This window comes from Prionailurus viverrinus, chromosome E2 (assembly GCF_022837055.1).
Source record: "Prionailurus viverrinus isolate Anna chromosome E2, UM_Priviv_1.0, whole genome shotgun sequence".
Taxonomy (NCBI): Eukaryota; Metazoa; Chordata; class Mammalia; order Carnivora; family Felidae; genus Prionailurus; species Prionailurus viverrinus.
Genome location: NC_062575.1, coordinates 40,541,285 through 40,557,569, shown reverse-complemented (window position 1 = coordinate 40,557,569; position 16,285 = coordinate 40,541,285). Strand labels below are relative to the sequence as shown.

General features: G+C 51.7%; 1 protein-coding gene across 3 annotated transcripts in view; it reads right to left on the bottom strand.

The window, feature by feature from the left end:
• The window catches only part of ZNF536 (zinc finger protein 536), a 435,554-nt gene that overhangs the window by 218,173 nt on the left and 201,096 nt on the right, over positions 1-16,285 (bottom strand). The gene's annotated exons all lie outside the window — the stretch shown is intronic.

Sequence of the window (16,285 nt, the reverse complement as noted above, 5' to 3'; positions counted from 1 at the left end):
AGGATGCAGTGGGTGATTGTGAGGCCTGACGGGCCACAGGTTTTATTCCACATGCAGTGGGAAGTCCCTGAAAAGTTTTAAACATGGGTGGGATGCGGGTGAATCATTCAAATGACCACCCCAACACCTGGGCTGACATCATCCCTCACCCCATCATCCCTGACAGCCCCAGTTTTTATCAGGAGTTCCCATCCTCTAGGGTCCTTACCACTCAGGGGTTCTGGTGTGTTCCATCCAAATTCCCCGCAGCCTTGCTTTCCCTGTTAAGGAGCTCAGATAGGAGGAGGGCTCTTTCCCTCATGGGCACCCTCCTTCTCTACCGCTCATGGCTTCCTCGCCCCGCCATCTCCTGGAGCCTGGCACGCTTCTCTCACCAGGGCTCAGACCTCAGAGGTCTTCCTCGACTGTCAACCAAGGAAGGACAACTGACTCCAAAGCACTCAGTTTCACACATTTGTGGCAGGAGCTGGGCAGAGGTGACCTGTGGTCTCATGGATCCACGTGACTTCTAGGAAAACTCTCACCAAACTCACGACTGCCTTGACCCACCACATGCATATTTCTGATACTTTCTTTCTTTCTGGATTTATGAAAGGGCTAGAAGACGGCTTGACATTTCAGGAAAAGGGGATGCTTATGCCACATCCATACAGAGGTCAGTGAAAAGCCCTTGATCCTGGGTTCCTCTAAGGCTCAGGGTCCATGTGGCCCCCAGACTTTGACCAGACTGATACCCCCTCAATGCCTGCTGCTCGTTTGGGGCACCATTCTGAAGACTCTACCTTGTGGTGAGCTCAACAAGGCTCACCTGCAACCACTCCCCATCCCCAGGGATGCCCTCCTAGGTCACCCATGGTGACCAGAGAACTTGGCCAATTAAACCCAAAAGTGGCTGCAAGATCAATTCACAAACTGCTGCCCCAGAGCCAAAGTCTTTCAGCACTCTGCAGACCAACGACGTGGTGCCCATGACTTCAACTTCACTGTCCTGGCCTCCAACAGGGCACATTGTTGATGAGGCTGCTACTGCATCCAAGGAGGGGGAGGAAGGAGAGGAAGCTCTGAGTTTCATGGAGGACGGTCATCAAGGAAGGAGGGATTGTGCATGGAACCAAGGTTGACAGTGTCCCAGAGAGGGGGTGTCATGGATACTGATGGCAAACCAAACACATCACCGTGAGGGCTTGTTCCCAGAGCTACCTTCCCATATGGTGTGTCCCATCTCAGACCTCCACACTCTCCTGTGCACTCAGGTCCTCCCTTTCCTGGCCTGACCAGCTCATAGTGACCCCATTGCAGGTCTATGTTGCCAGGCTCTGCACTGGGATCTTAGGTTCTTTGGAACCTAGAGAAAGAGTGATGGGAAAGGACTGAGCCGCGGTTGGCTCCTGGGCAAAGTGCCCTTTGTTCTGGGAAAGAGCTTTTCATTTTGTTCTGTGTAATAAAACCAGCATTCCCTGACCACCTGCTGTATTTGACGCTCTATGCTGGGGACCGTGATAGGAATGCAGCGGCCGTTGTGGGGCTTTTGCTCCTACTCCAGATACACAGCTGGCTGAGCTCCAGGAAAGAGGTTCCCTGGGTGGGACCCCAGTTCCTCAATCCCCAGCACCTTCCACGAGGAGCTCGAGGCTATGAGAGCCTGGTTGGGAGATGCTGGAAGACAAGACCCCTCTGTGTTTGCCAGGTTGTCCTTCAGGAGCCAGAGCTTCCTGAGGCTGAGCCAGCGAAGGCAGGGAGACCCCGTCAGCAATGTTCTGAGGTCCTGGGAAAGGGGGTGGAGCCGGACTCAGAACCCAGCATCTCTTCCTGAAAGGAAACCGAAGGGTTGCAATGCTCTGGGGAGGCCAGCCAACCCCGCATAATAGTTGGTAATAGCATCACAGCAGGCCCCATCCCGCTACCCACCATACACATCCTTACCCACACAACGCACAACCCAGCACCCATATCGACACAGGCAAACTCACGCGGATACCCGCATCCCAACACACACACACCGCTGTTCACACACGCCAATGCACCTCCCAACACACACGGCCACACTGCACATACAACGCACACCATTATATACGTCAACACACATCCTTTGCTGACAGGTGTGAACACACAAATAGGCACTCCCCAAAACCACACAGCCACACCAACATATTTTCAGACCCCCAAATGACATCCTAGCGCGCACCCCGATATCCACACACACATGCTGATATTCACATCCCAACCCACCGTCACCCCACACACGTCGATACACACGCCCAATGCACACACGTCCACTTGCGTACCAATACGTGCATAGCCCAAGACGCCCAACATACACTTAAGCATCGCCAAGCAAGCTCATGGCAGCGCACACGCCCTCAGCAACCTACATCCAACAAGTAAGGCACCTTACAGCCATCCACACAGTAACGCCAGCCCAGGACAGCGTGACCGCTCTCGCACCAGCACACCCAACAGATATTCAAATACACAAGCCCCTCAACACAAAGGCACACAGTCACAACGAATGCTCTATTCCCTGCAGCCGTGGGCAATGTGGTCCCGCTCACCCTTCCCCTCCCCACCCGTGACAGCCGACTCAGTCCCCAGCTGAGCCCGGGCCCTTTCCCAGAAGCGTCGTCATGGGCGCAGGGCAGAGTGAGAGCTCACAGCACTCCGCATGGCACGGCCAGTGCGAAGGGGCCACTTGGTTCAGCCTTTGGTACCCTGAGGCACGACAACAAAGGACTACTCGGCCCCTCCCCTGAAAAGCTTCCCAGATGAGAATTCTGTCCTCCTAATTTACACCTCAGAGGGAGGAGGATTAGAGACCTCCCCTTCTTTTCTCTTCATCTGCCAGTGGGGGCCTTCCCCCTCTTCTCCTCACAAAAAGGAGTGGAGCGGGGCGGGAGAGAGCCCGCTTGTGGGTGGAGATCTCCGGGCACATTCGCTGGCCAGGGCCGAGCCGCTGCCTGCGTTCTCTGTCCCACCACCCAGACGAGACTGCCTTCCGACACCAGCCTGCAAAGGAGAGCCTGTAAGTGCTGCTGGCAGACTTAGCGTTGGGAGGACTGGGGAAACTCACACCCAGGCCAGCTCCTACAAGGCCGAGAGCTGGATCTGCTGAGTCCAAACCAGGTCCCCAGCCAACAGGACATGGTCCTGTGGCCTCATTCACCCCATCTTGGGCCACTAAGGGCAACCCGGGGGCCCATTCTCAAGACCCCCGTGAGCTGTTGAGTATGTGACCTTGAGTAGGGGTGGGCAGGGGTATCGGCAACCGCGGGCTTGGGAGATCACTTCAAGTGTAAGTGTGGAGCTCAGGATGGGTCCCCGTCAGCCCTTGGCAGGGCTGAGCAAGCGTTGGGCAGAGGGAAGGAGGAAAGTCCGAGTTGCCCAGAGGCTTATGTAGCAGAACTGGCCTCTGCCCGCGTGGAGCTGGGGTTATGGCTGGTGGGCAGGGTCTCTGCCTTCAGCTGCATTCACCCCGTTCCCAGCACAACCCAACGGTGGGATTAAACGGCAAGGGTTTAGACAGATGCCACTTCTCTGCCACTTCCTACCTCTCTACCTCGATACAGCCTCCCCGTGCCTCTGTTTACCCATCTGATGACACCGTCTCCACGGCCGGACTGGAGGCTCTGGTGTGGAACCCTCCGCTGTCCACCTGTACAACCCGGAAAGCAGGGCCCCGTGCTGGTGTGAAGGCTCCCTCCGCTCAGCCCAGGAGTGCGGCTAACTGCACCCGGCCCCTGGGATGGCCCCAGTCACCATGCACCCGCAGTTTCCTTCTTCACAGTGTCCTTTCAGACCTAAGACAAGTGCACGTTTTCCGCTGGTCACCATGTTTCTGCCAGGGGAGGAGGCAGCAGAGGTGGAGGGGGTGGGAGCCGACCACCAGGCTGCTCGTCTTCGCCCGGGAAGGCAGACCAAGGCCCTGCCACCCTGTGCCACCATCTGTGTAGGTAACCGCTGGTGCCCTGCGCTCTTCCAGCTCTCTGCCGGGTGTGCCGTTCCCCAAAGTCACACCGTGTTCTCCTCGGGAGCAGGAAATCACACCTTCTCCTCCTGGCGGGTCCCCTCCCTCCAGGGATGTGCCCAGGAAACAGCCCCGGGCAACACAGCGGACATAGGGGACGGTTGACTTCGGGAGCGGCTGCTGTCATTTCCAGGCTAACGTGAAGCTCCACAGCACAGAAAGAGAGGAGAAACAGAAATGGACACGTGGAGAAAATAACTAAGGAGCTAGCTGTCCTACACAGCACGGTCTCATCCCTGAAAGGCCCGGGGGAAGGGGTGGGGCAGACCTGGACAGACCCTTAGCCACCTTGCTCAGGAGGCTGAGACATCTCTTTAGACGTCCTGAACAAGAGGGCAAATCTTCCCACTGCTGGCAGGACCTTGGAGCTGTGACATTTTGGACAGTTTTGTGGCTCAGGCTCCATGACTCCTGCATCCAAATCTCTTTGGGAAAAACTCATCTTTCCCCCACTCCCCACCCAAAGGTGAGCTCTGCTTGACATAAGCCAGGTGCATGCCCCTGGCCATGGTGACTGATTCGGAAATGGGCGTAATAATACAGGAAGATATAACAAAACACAAGGGGATGGCTGCTGGGGCTCCAGAAGAGCGTGCTCCTTTAATCGATGGCGTGGGGATGTGAGGTCTCAGCCGTGGCAGCCTTTTTGCTACCGTGAGGAGAAGAAATCTTGGGGATACCATTTATGAAATCTGCATCACTTAGAGTCATACGATTCCCCAGACCTTTCAGTGACTTGACCACTGAATCTTTGTAGTTATAGCTGTGGAGTCATTGTGAACTGGGATTCACTTGTGGCTACAAAATACAAGAGGAAAGCGGGTAGAGAATGGACCACTTGGTAGTGGTCTACATGAAGGAGGGGAGCTGCCTTCCCAAGATAATGTCAGCTCCTGCTTCATAAGGTCCCCAAATCATCATCCAGTGATGACAGTGGGACAAATCCGACCGATCCCACTGTTTCACTCGAGACACAGGCAAATGCCAGCCCGACTCTGTGAGACTAACTCATCTAGGCCAGCCCTTTGGTGCTGTGTGGCTTCCAACAACCAATCCCCTGGCCAGGTTTCTCATTTTTTACCCACTTGTTTTTGTATTGTAGAGTACAGAAATAACCCTAATCACAGGCCACATTTATTGGGCACTTTCTCATGCCAGGGACTGTGCTAGGCCTTTTATAGAATGACAAGTGCACTATGGACACTGAGGCACAGAGAGGCTAAGCAGCCCTAGCTGGGCCACACAGCACCTAAGGGCCAGCACACCAGCCCTTCCCTGTGACCATTGAGAGGTCAGCTTGCAAGAATGGAGGAACAAGCCTTCAGTCGCATTGGGTAAGGGTCCCTTCCCTCCTACCCCAGCAGCCAAACTCTGTGTCCATGGCGTGCAGGCCTCAGACAGAGACAACGAATGGGAAGGTGCCCCATGGGAAAGGAAATAAAAGACGGTCTCACCAGGGCCTCCAGCCCCACAGGGATGATGTGGCCTTGCCACCTGCTCGAGGCTCGGACGCAAATATCAACAAGAAATTCATGAAATCCTCAGGCCTTACGAACTCCCTGAGTTCTTGGGCCTTGGGAAGTTTTGGGAAGGGGGGGGGGTCTCGGAGCCTCGTAGACTTCCCCACCCCACTCCGATCACATGGATGAAAAAGTCCAGGCCCAGGGAAGAGGAGCAAGCTGCACAAACAGCCCAGCGGGTGGCTGAGATTCAGCTGGAGACTTGGGGGGCAAGGGGGGACAGCTCCACGCTGAAAGTGTGTGTGCTCTACTCCGAGCCGTTCCTTAAACATTAGAAGACGCATCTGTCTCCGGGTTAATGGCCACGCTTATCATGTTTCATTTCACAGAAAATAAGAGGCAACTGAGGCTTGACGTGTCCCTGGAAGAAATTCCCCCCGTTCTCATAGTGGGTCTGTGCTCATGCCCTACTACCCATGAAAGAAAAACAGCGCTCTCTACAGTGCCCACGACCCTGTTCTCCTGCTACTGAAGAAGGACATTTGGGCATACGAGTGGGGAGGGCCCCCCCCATGACTCACCTGATCCCCCTGTGGGGCAGGTATGGACAGTTCTGAAGTCAGGGGAGTTTGGGTAAAACTCTTTCCGGCAGGGGTCTTACGTGTTCTCACGTGCTCTATGTGCAGGGACCCGTGGGAGGCTGCAACACTGCCGCCTGACTCGTGCCCTTCACCCGCCCAGGGCACATCAGAGCCCGTGAGGCACAGCCAGGAGCCTGCCCCTTACTCCCCGCTCCCCTTTACCATCCTGCCCCTCCCCGGTGCCACCTTCCCTGCTCCGGGCCACCAGGGGAGGGTGGCAGGCTACCAAACACCACTGCAAAGCTGCCAATCCCCCCTCCCCAGGTCCCCCTCCTGCCACCTTCCCCTCCCCAGGGGGGTAGGGGAGGGGAGGCGGGGGGGCTAACTCAAAAGCGCCAGCTGGACTTCCCCACAGGGTCTCTTCCGCAGCAAGAGAGTGATTCCAACTCTAGTTCACAGCCAGACCCAGGGGCTGAGCCAGGGTGTCTGCTTCCCCCAGAAGTCGCCGGATTGGCCAGATCGTGCGGAAGGACAAAGTGGCCTGCCAAAGGAGTCACTCAGGTGACAGAGAAGCTACCTTTACCTTTCCAGGTCCCTCGGGAGCAAACGGGGGCGCCACGGTGAGTCGGCGCTCCTCCAGGCCGTGGGATGGGTCCTCCCGTGCGTCTCTCTCTCACTCCGTTTCAGGACAGGCCTCCCGGGCCCTGGGCCCCTGGGTGCCCAGAAGTATCTCTCCGCATCTTTGCATCCCCAGTACCTGGCACATCGTTTGGTTCAGAACCTACTTAATAAGCATCTTGCCTTTGAGTGAATAAATACATTAATGAAAGGACAAATGAGTATTTTATGACCTAAATGAGTCGCAGAGCAGCATGGTGTAGTGAACTACCTAGCCCCAGGGAGACAGATTTCAACACACCCTTAGGACGAGCTCGCTCAGCGCTGGAAGTAGACTCAAGATGCAGCACCCTGTAATATACGTCTGCGGCCTCAGGGTTGCCGGCCTGTGACCAGAGAGTCCACTTCTGGGAGTTTCACTGAGAAAATAATTGTGCAGATGGTCAGAAAGATTTAGGTGCAGGGGAAAAGAAAAAAAAAAGAAACGGAAGCAAGTCGTATGATGCTCTGCAGTTACGGGACTGGCTAAACCATTCTACAGATGTAGATGTTTTTTCCTTTGCCTCTCTGTATTGCTCTCTTTTTCTCAACGAAGATATTACTTGTGTGAGGGGCACCTGGGTGGCTCAGTCAGTTAGGCGTCCGACTTTTCACTCTGGCTCAGGTCGTGCTCTCCAGGTTCGTGAGTCTGAGCCCCACATTAGGCTCTGCGCTGACAGTGCAGAGCCTATTTGGGATTCTCTCTCTCTCTCCCTTTCTCTCTGTCCCTCCTCCGCTCGCACTCACCTGTCTTGTTCTCTCAAAACAAATAAATAAACATTAAAAAGAGAATATATTACTTGTGTGAAGCTTAAAAAAAAAAAAAGCCTAGCTATTACTGTAGAACAGGAGTCTGCAAAGGATAGCCCAGGGACCAAATCCACCTGTCACTTGTTTTTGTAAATAAAGTTTTACTGGAAGAGCATCACACACTTCCACGGACGGCAGAACTGAGTAGTTAAAATAGAGACCACATGGCTTGCCATACCTATAATAGGTATTATCTGGACCTGTACAGAAAAAGTCCGCTGATCCTTGTGTAGAATCTTCCATCACAACAAATACATGGCATATATTTAAGTAACAACTATGGCATATAGAATTATGTGCAGTATAATCCTTTTTTTGCTAAATACATCTCTAGGCCCAGAAAAGGGACTGGAAAAGGATGTGCTAATTATCTCCGAGTGGTGTTGAGCATACATATGTAAAAGTTATTTTTACTTTTATTTATTCGTATTTTCTAAATGCCTAAGATGCGTCCAACGATGAAACCGTCATTGGACAACCACAACGGCAACAGAGAAGTCAAGGAGCGTCCCTCTCGGCGGACACCAGGTGGAAAGGGTTTGAAGGTCACCCACGAGGGATTCTTCAGAAGGGTCAGGCCCCAGATGAGAAGGGACACAGCCCCACCAAGGTGTCTCCCACAGCACCAAGTAGTTTGTCCCGCCGCGGCTTTGAGAGGGATCTCTTCACTTTTTCAGGGCAAATTACTTAAAAAAAAAATTAAGACCCCTATTTTAGCAACAAATCCAACAGAATCTATGTAGCAACGAAGAGAAACACGTCTCTGTCTTGTTCTTCAGGGAGACGAGTGCCGCGTACGTTTGATGTCGAACCAAACATGAGCAAGTTGGAAATACTCCAAAATGCCTCTCAAGATGATTGAAGACAACTGAGGGTGTCCAGAAACCACGGATGACAACCACTGAGTTAAGAGTTTCGGAGCATTACTTTAATGAAGAGAAGAGAGCTTCGGTGGTGCGGTCCTGTTTTTGTCATACATCAAGTGGCCTGGGAGCCGAGGTCAGACAAAAAGACAAAACTGGGGGCCACCAAAATTCCAGTCCAACAAGCTGCCCCCACCAGAGAAAGAATGAGCTCCTCTGTGGAACGTTCTGGGCCCAAGGCACAGAGGGAAACATATGAAAGGTTCCCAAAGGTGTACCGTGCCTCCCAGGAAAAGCGGAAAACTGACCCCAGCCTTTGGAAGCAAGTGACCGGGTGTCGAAAGCCCGGGCCACCCACCACCCACTTCCTCCTGCCAGCACCTGGCCAGGCACCCCAGAGAAGGCCTGGCCGGACCCCCACGTGGTGCAGTGGGCACCCCAGCCAAGGAGTCAGCTTGTGCTGTGCCTCACACTTCTCTCATACACATGCCACATGTCATCCCAAACCCCAAGGCTCACCCCCAAGGCAACAAGGAGACGGGGCCCACCAGAAGCCAGGACCTGGACAGCTTTCCCTTGTTGGGAGAAAGAACTGAATGCGAGCGCACGAATCCCACCGGGACTGTGTCCCTGGCGTTCGGCACGGCAGCCTTTGTGACTCGGCCCGCCCATCAGGTGGCCGGAGGGAGTGTTCAGACGCGCATTGTTCTGAGGCTCCGCAGCCTGTTTTGAAGATGTGGGTCAGGGAAAGGGTGGTGGCCAATCTCTGTGCTGAGCTTGGCCCTATTTGTCACAAGCCAAGCCTCCGAGTTCTCGGGCCGGTCTCCCCAGTACCGTATGGAGGCAGCACGCTCCTTTCTCGCATGATGTTGACAAGCCCTGTTATTACAGGGCTGGATCAGTAACTAACCAGAACAGCCTTGGCTGCCTCCACACCCCATACCCACGACATACCAGGACTTAGGTGAAACAGTAAGCAGAACACGATACAAAATAAATAAATGGAAACGCAACCCCAGGAAATCGAGTGCACTCCCGACAAAGAACAGTTAAACCAGACCTGGCTCGGACTTAGGTGGAGAGGCCCGGCAGAGCGAAGAGCCACGAGCCACGAGCCAGCCAAAGAGGGACCTATGTTAGCTACCTACGTACGTGGCTTCCAGAGGATCCCCGCCCCCCACGCCCTGTTCAGGTACCTCCAGGCTCAGGTTCTGCCTGAGGAAAAAAAAAAAAAAAAAAAAGCCCCAAAGCTCTGCCCAAGTCCTGCTCCCCCGAGCTCTTTTGGGAGGGTCCACGGCTTTCTGAGAAGGGCTTTCCAGATGGCGCCCGGAGGCAGCGTTGCCAAACTCCACAGCTTAAGTAAATGTTGCCGCAGTCCCGTCCTGCCAGGAAGAGGCAAGGGGGACCCGCGGCTCCTTTCAAGCTGCTGCGAGGCTCATTTCCTGGGGAGAACAGAGAGCCCCCAACCACCTGCCCCGCACCCTGCTGGTGAGCCCCCTTTCCTCTCTGCACCCCCTCCTCCTTCCTCAGTGGGTCAGCCCAGTGTGCACGAGTGGAGGGAGGAGCCTTCCAGATGCCGACAGAGGACAGGGGGGCAGAGGGAGGTGAGGCACGCAGAAAGGCAGCAAGCAGGCCCGAGGGGCACAGATGGCAAAGGTCCTAGCCCAGTCATCACGGATTTGGGCTATCTGCACAAATCCAATCTCCTGATCTCTGCAGGCGTTTCTCCACCCCTACCATCAATGCTCCCAAACAGCTCGGCAGTTAAAGGAGCTAACTGCTCCCTCCTCCTCTGACCTCACAGGCTCAGAATGCTGCAAAGGGCTCCCCATGCAGATCACTCCCCAGGATTCCCTCTGCTCTCCACCTTAAGAGCCCCCATCACCCTGGTGGGGGACTTCTTGAAGCTTGCCCTTGACTCCACCCTCCTGAGACACCAGGGCCACCTTCCGGAATCTTCTCTCCATGAAGGGCGGACCTGGGAAGCGGCCGAGGGGTAGGGCAAGGAGCCTTTCATGCCTTACCCTCTCAGGAGTGTGCTTCTTATAAGCGGGCTTCAGGCCACAGAAGGGAGTCAAAGCATGAGGGACCTACGGGGGAAGGGGTTTGGGTGAACAGGAGGTCCTCGAGCTTCCCCCAAACAGACATCACAGGCATACGTTCCTAGGTGCCTCAAGGCACAGCGAGAGAGTGGGGAAAGGTGGCTCCTAGAATCTCATGATACCTGACTGCCTTTGGCCACACGTGACCGTCTAAAGCAAACTGCTAGTTCAGCCCCAACACTCTCGAGGCGGTGGCCAGAACCCAAGCCCGGAACCTTCCATTCCAATTAATGGGGATCACGCAGCTAATGCTTCATGCTCTGTTTTGAACACTGCTTAATTCTTTGCCTCATTGTAACCTGTCCTTAGCTAATCTGTGTTTTTCTTATTACCATTAAATTTAGATTTACATACACGTGTCCGTTCCTCGCGTTAACACGCACACAGAAGGGGCACGCCGTGAGCATTTCAGCATCTCTGGACAGGAACACAGCACCCCTCCTAGAGCACTCGAGGGGACGCTGGCAGCATGGTGCCCGTCTTGAGGGTGGGCAAGGTGAGGCAGTGGGCCAAAGAGGGCAGGCCTTGAGTGACCCTGCGGCCAGCAATCGAATCCCTCCCCCACAAAACGGTGTCCGTCCTGAGAATCTACAGGAACATCCAGGAGGCTTTGCTTCTGGGGTTTTATGTCACACATCTTTTATATCACACTCCCAACTGGAAGACTTTTAGAGCCAGTACAATTTCTCTCTTTCTGAAATGCTAAGTGACAGCGCCATCGGGCAGCCCCGTGGAAGTGGGATTTAGAGCTACAAACAAGGGGGTGAGACAGACAGGAAAAGCCCCAGAGTGGTACTGAGTGTTCCCAAATAATTGCTTCTGGACATAAGATAATCAAAGTGCACGCAGCGAATGGGAAGTTTATAAAAAGGAGCTGCTGGTAGGCGTCCGGCTCCTAGATCAGGAGGAAAATGATCTGATCGGCACCTGGGGTCTACTTTATCACCGCTCCAGCACGCGGTCCCCAGACCCAGCAGAACGGTGACAGACCAGAGGGAGGCCACCTGGCCCTCCGACCTTCACCCCCACCGACACCTGACTCGTGAGTGAGCCCAAGTCTGGCCAGTGCGTTAGGCAGGGTGGGGGGCATCACCCTGGCGGGGTAGGGCCCCTGGCGCCTGCCCGAGGACAGCTTCAGCACATGCAGCCGGGCCTCCGTAAATCTCCACAAACACGGTGGCCGCCTGTACATGCTTCCACGTCGGGGATGGAAGGACTGCATATGGCGCTCGGTTTTAACAGCTGAGCTTTAAAAAAGTGCAGCTTTTCATCTCACTGAACCAGCTCCCAAACTGGGGGGGGGGGGGGGGGGGGGGGAGCGGGAGAAGGCGGCGGTGGGGGGGGGAAGGGAAGCTGCAAAGGGGCAGGGGGAGCCTTGCACACCAAAGTTGATTCTACAAGGAATTTCACAGTATTATTTGCTCCAAAGGTCCCTCTGGAAAATGACAGAATGTTCCCTGTTTGTCATCTTCAAGTTTGCGAATTTCAACAAAGTAATTTCATCTTTTAAAAAGGACGTGCTTTTCTTTTTTTTTTTTTTCTTTTTCTGTTTTTAGTAATAACAATAATAATAATAAAACCGAGGGAGCCTATCTATGAGGAACCACTCACAGGCCTCGGATCGGGTTAACAATTTTTAAGTAAATTTGTAAATGGGATTATTGTTTTCCAAAGTTCGGCTCAGCACAGAGATTAGTTGCCACGATGCCCCACGGGGCGTCCCGGGTCCTTTGAATTCCCTGCCTGGAGGCTGAAGGTGTTGGGAGAGGAACTGGAGAAAGAAGGCTGATAGGGCAGTTTTCCTGGAACTGCCTGGAAACTTTTACTTTCTGTTTCCTCTGCTGATAATGAGTGTCTTCGGCTCTGCAGCCAGCTTCCCTCTTCCCCCTCCCAGCCCCCTGTTGCTGTACGCCATCCCCGAGCTCCAGTATAAAGTTTGGCTTTTGCAGCAGGAAGCAGCTGGGCCAAGCAACCAGCGAATGATAATGACCTCAGAAATCTGCTGTTCGCTCGGCAACAATAGGGTGCTCAGTCTACTGGAAAATTGTGTTCATCAGCTAACTCTGCTCAGTTACTAATTGACATTGCCAAATATTTTAAGAACAATTGGAATGCACAAGCAAAAAAAAAAAAAAATGAAGATCTTAATCCTCAGACTTAAATTTTTTTTTCTCTTTTTCTTTTTTATTCCCCCCCCCACCCGCCCCTTCTTTGGGGTGCCTCGATTTGTTTGTGTGCAGCAGGCAGTGGTTATCACGGATGGGGGCAGGAAGGAGGAGCCACATCAGAAAAAGAGGTGGAAAAGAAAGAAAATCTATCATATCACTAAATGCAAGGGAGCCCCGGATAAAGGCCTTTGAGGCTGTGGTCAATGGGCCTACACAGGATGGAGACCCAGCATTTCAGGAATGCGGCTCAGGCAACAAAAGAGGACCCCACAAGGCTTCCAGCCCAGCTGATCAAATAATCCCTGACCATCTCAAAATATTATACCAGAAGTAGTAGGGGTTAACGATATTTTCATCCTTGCGTCTCTCCCTGGCTTTCCATTGATCACGTAAGTTAGCCGACTTTATTTAATGAACAGAGGGTCAACGCATTCAATTACCCCTTTCCCACCATCAACACTGCAATTAGCCCCTCTCCAAAATTATGGGGAATGCAGAAGGTAACTGCCCTGTTGGATATAATGAACAGTATCGTTTCTTAGTACATTAAGTTTTAATTATTCTGAGCGTGATTTCCAAGGCAAAATCCAAAGAAACAGAACTTTGGTCGTCTTCCGGCTCAGAGCAGAGCTCCAATCTGAGCACAGTCTTAGACGAGGTTTTGGGGAGAGATGCAGAGATTAATGCCATCGGAGGGTTTGCACGCGAGCCAAAAAATGAGGGAGCGTCAAAACAGCCGCCCCGCTTTCTAAATGTCATAAAAGAGTAAAATTTATAAGCTGCTGCTTTCCAAATAGTTTCCTTTTGCGTGGTACACGGAGGCAGAAATGACATCTACGATGGTGTGAAATTATTGGTAAGTCAAATCAACAACGACAACAACAACAAAAATAAAACAAAGGGGAAAGATGGGGAAGTGATCCATGTGACTAGCTTTGTCCATTTTCTGTTAGAAAATATGACCTCTCAATTTGTCAAAGGTCCTAGTTTTCGCGGTTGATCCTCAGCTTGGTTCTCAGCAGTTTGGAGAGCCCAAGAACAAACACATTTTCTGGTTCACTGGAATCATTTTCACATGTTCACTGAATCAAACATTCTTTTGCTCACATAACAAACAGCTGCATCCCACATTAGCCTAGCCAGTGACAGTCGCCCATCTCGGCAATAACTGTTTGATTGCAAACTTGACCCCTTCTTCGTCTCGGTCTGGGCAAGACATTTTTAAACAGCCACTCCGTTCCCAATCCTCCTTTGCAAAGAATTACATCAGATAACAAAGGACGTCCCTGCCACTCATTGTAAGCCTTCTTCTGGAGATCTGTTCTAAGAGGCTCTCTGTAAAAAGGTTTTTTATGATGAATTCAGAACTACTATCATGTTAAGAGCAGCGATTTATAAAGAAGAATTCACTGGTTAAGATCTGAAAAAATAGTTTCTCAGGCCCTACTGACCCAGTTTTCAACAAAACAAGAATCAAGTGATGCAAATTGAGTTTTGCGACATTGTTATGCAGTCTGAGAAATTTGTAAAACCGTGTTTTGTGGTTATTGCTTAATAGAAGCCTTAATAAGTACTTCTTTCTTTACTTAAGAGCTTAAAGATTTTCTTTCCCCTTCACCTTGCAGGTTTCTCTCTAACAGGTAATAATAAAATGCCTATTGTGTAAAGATTTTTATTTAAATGCTTATTTTAATCGCACTTTACACAAGTCCTACTTGTTAGAAATCAGAGGCAAGACTAACCAGATCGGGTTAAGGGTCCTAATCCCAGCAAAACCTGAATGCCCTAAGGCGTGCGGCTGATTTGGGCTGCGTATTGGTATGCCATCAATTTTCCCACTTAGTCAGAAAATTATGAAAGGGTCTAATTTGAATATGAAGAAAACAAAGAAGTCAACCAGAAATGAAAGAATCGGTATTCACAATTGTAAAATACTTCAATGAGGGAAATAAAAGCTAGAAGATAACCACAACTCAAGAATAATTCTCCTTTGAGTTGTAAGCCCGGTTGGTTCTTTTAAGCAAAATGGGTTTTTTCAACAGAGTATTTGCAGATATGGAAACTACAGAGATAGAATAGCATGAGGCTATCACTTGGCCAGAAGGTGGGAAAAACATGGTAAACACGTCATTAATAAAGCCGAACATTTGGTGCCGGAATATTCTGCTGAGACCTCTTCATTTCAGCAGGTCTGGGAGAGGGATGGAAATCTGTCAATGTTAACTCCACGTCACTCCAAAAACTTAGGGGAGCCAGTCTGCCCTCTGCCTTCTGCCCCCTTCAAGGCCCCCGATCCAAAGACAGTGAGATGACACTCCCCAGAACAGGGGACCTCTTCGCAGGAGGCCGGAAATCGTCCCTCCTGACACTGGGCCGCCTGGCACTTTGCTGCCTCTGCACGGGAGATCCGTTTTTATGGAGTCCCCGCTGTCAGGCAGCGAAACCTGAACACCCTTCCCTTGCATCTCGAACGTTCCGCGCAGCGGTCACTCCTCGCGGCGTGGCCTCACCCCTTCGTGGTGGCTCACGTTCCTGGTCGGACTCTTCCAGAGTGCCTCACCAGAAATAAATCGCAAACGAGTCCAGGACTCCAGGAGTAGACAGTGTGTTTCATGGGTATTTAAGCAACAGCATTAAGTGCTATCGGAATCTCTGGAATGTGCAGTTCAGATTTATGTGTGTTAACAATTCTTTACCGGTTTGTAATAAGCCAGCAGACTCGCACTTTATTTTAATACTAATTTTGTCCTAGAAGAAGGGTATACCAACGCATGACAGTAACAGACAAAAACTAAGCCGGCATCTACTTAATAACTATAGCAGGGCACGGCTTCCGAAACGGAACTATTTACCAAAACCCAGAAGGGAAAAAAGCGAAAGGGAAGGGAAGAAACTTTACCAAAATGACCCTCAACAGTGTGCCGCCACGCCTTGAACAGTGAGCAATGCAGTGCCTTGAGGTGCCTCAAACTGTCTTTCATTTTCTAGACTTAATGGCTGATTGCAGAAATCAATGTTGCCATTAGTAACAGGGTATTTGTTATGGCATGATTTCCTCTGTTGTTAGGCTGCAGAATGATTACAGTATTAGCGAGATGCTTTCTTTATAAAGGGCTAGAGATATAACTTTCAATTTACCATCCATTAGAAAGGGACTTTGAAAATACGAATGGAGGCAACAAGCTTACCTGCTGTTAGGTAGCGATTTTAATTTAGCTATCTTAGGCTAGTGCGGGTTTTTGTTGTTGTTGTTGTTGTTGTTTTTGGTTGTTTTTTTTTTTCCCCCCAACGCGGGCCAGGAAGCTTCAGCATTTCACAGACATTTTGATGACAGATTTTCTGCTTTGCTATTTTAGACCCCAAAGCTGTATCGCCCGTGTAACAGTACAATTTAAGACACGCAGTCATGCATCTGTGTTTCAAACCTCTGTGCTTTTCTAAACCATCAGACAAGAGTGATGTGTTTCGTCAGGTTACAGGGGCCCGACAGGTGAGCCACGCTGTAATTTCAGAAGGGGACAGGAGGCAGGTTTGGCCTGGGGAGGGAGGGAGGGGTGCCCAAATGAGACAACTGTGGGAATATCCTCGGGGGCGGGGGGAGATGGTGAGCGTCTGAGCTCACA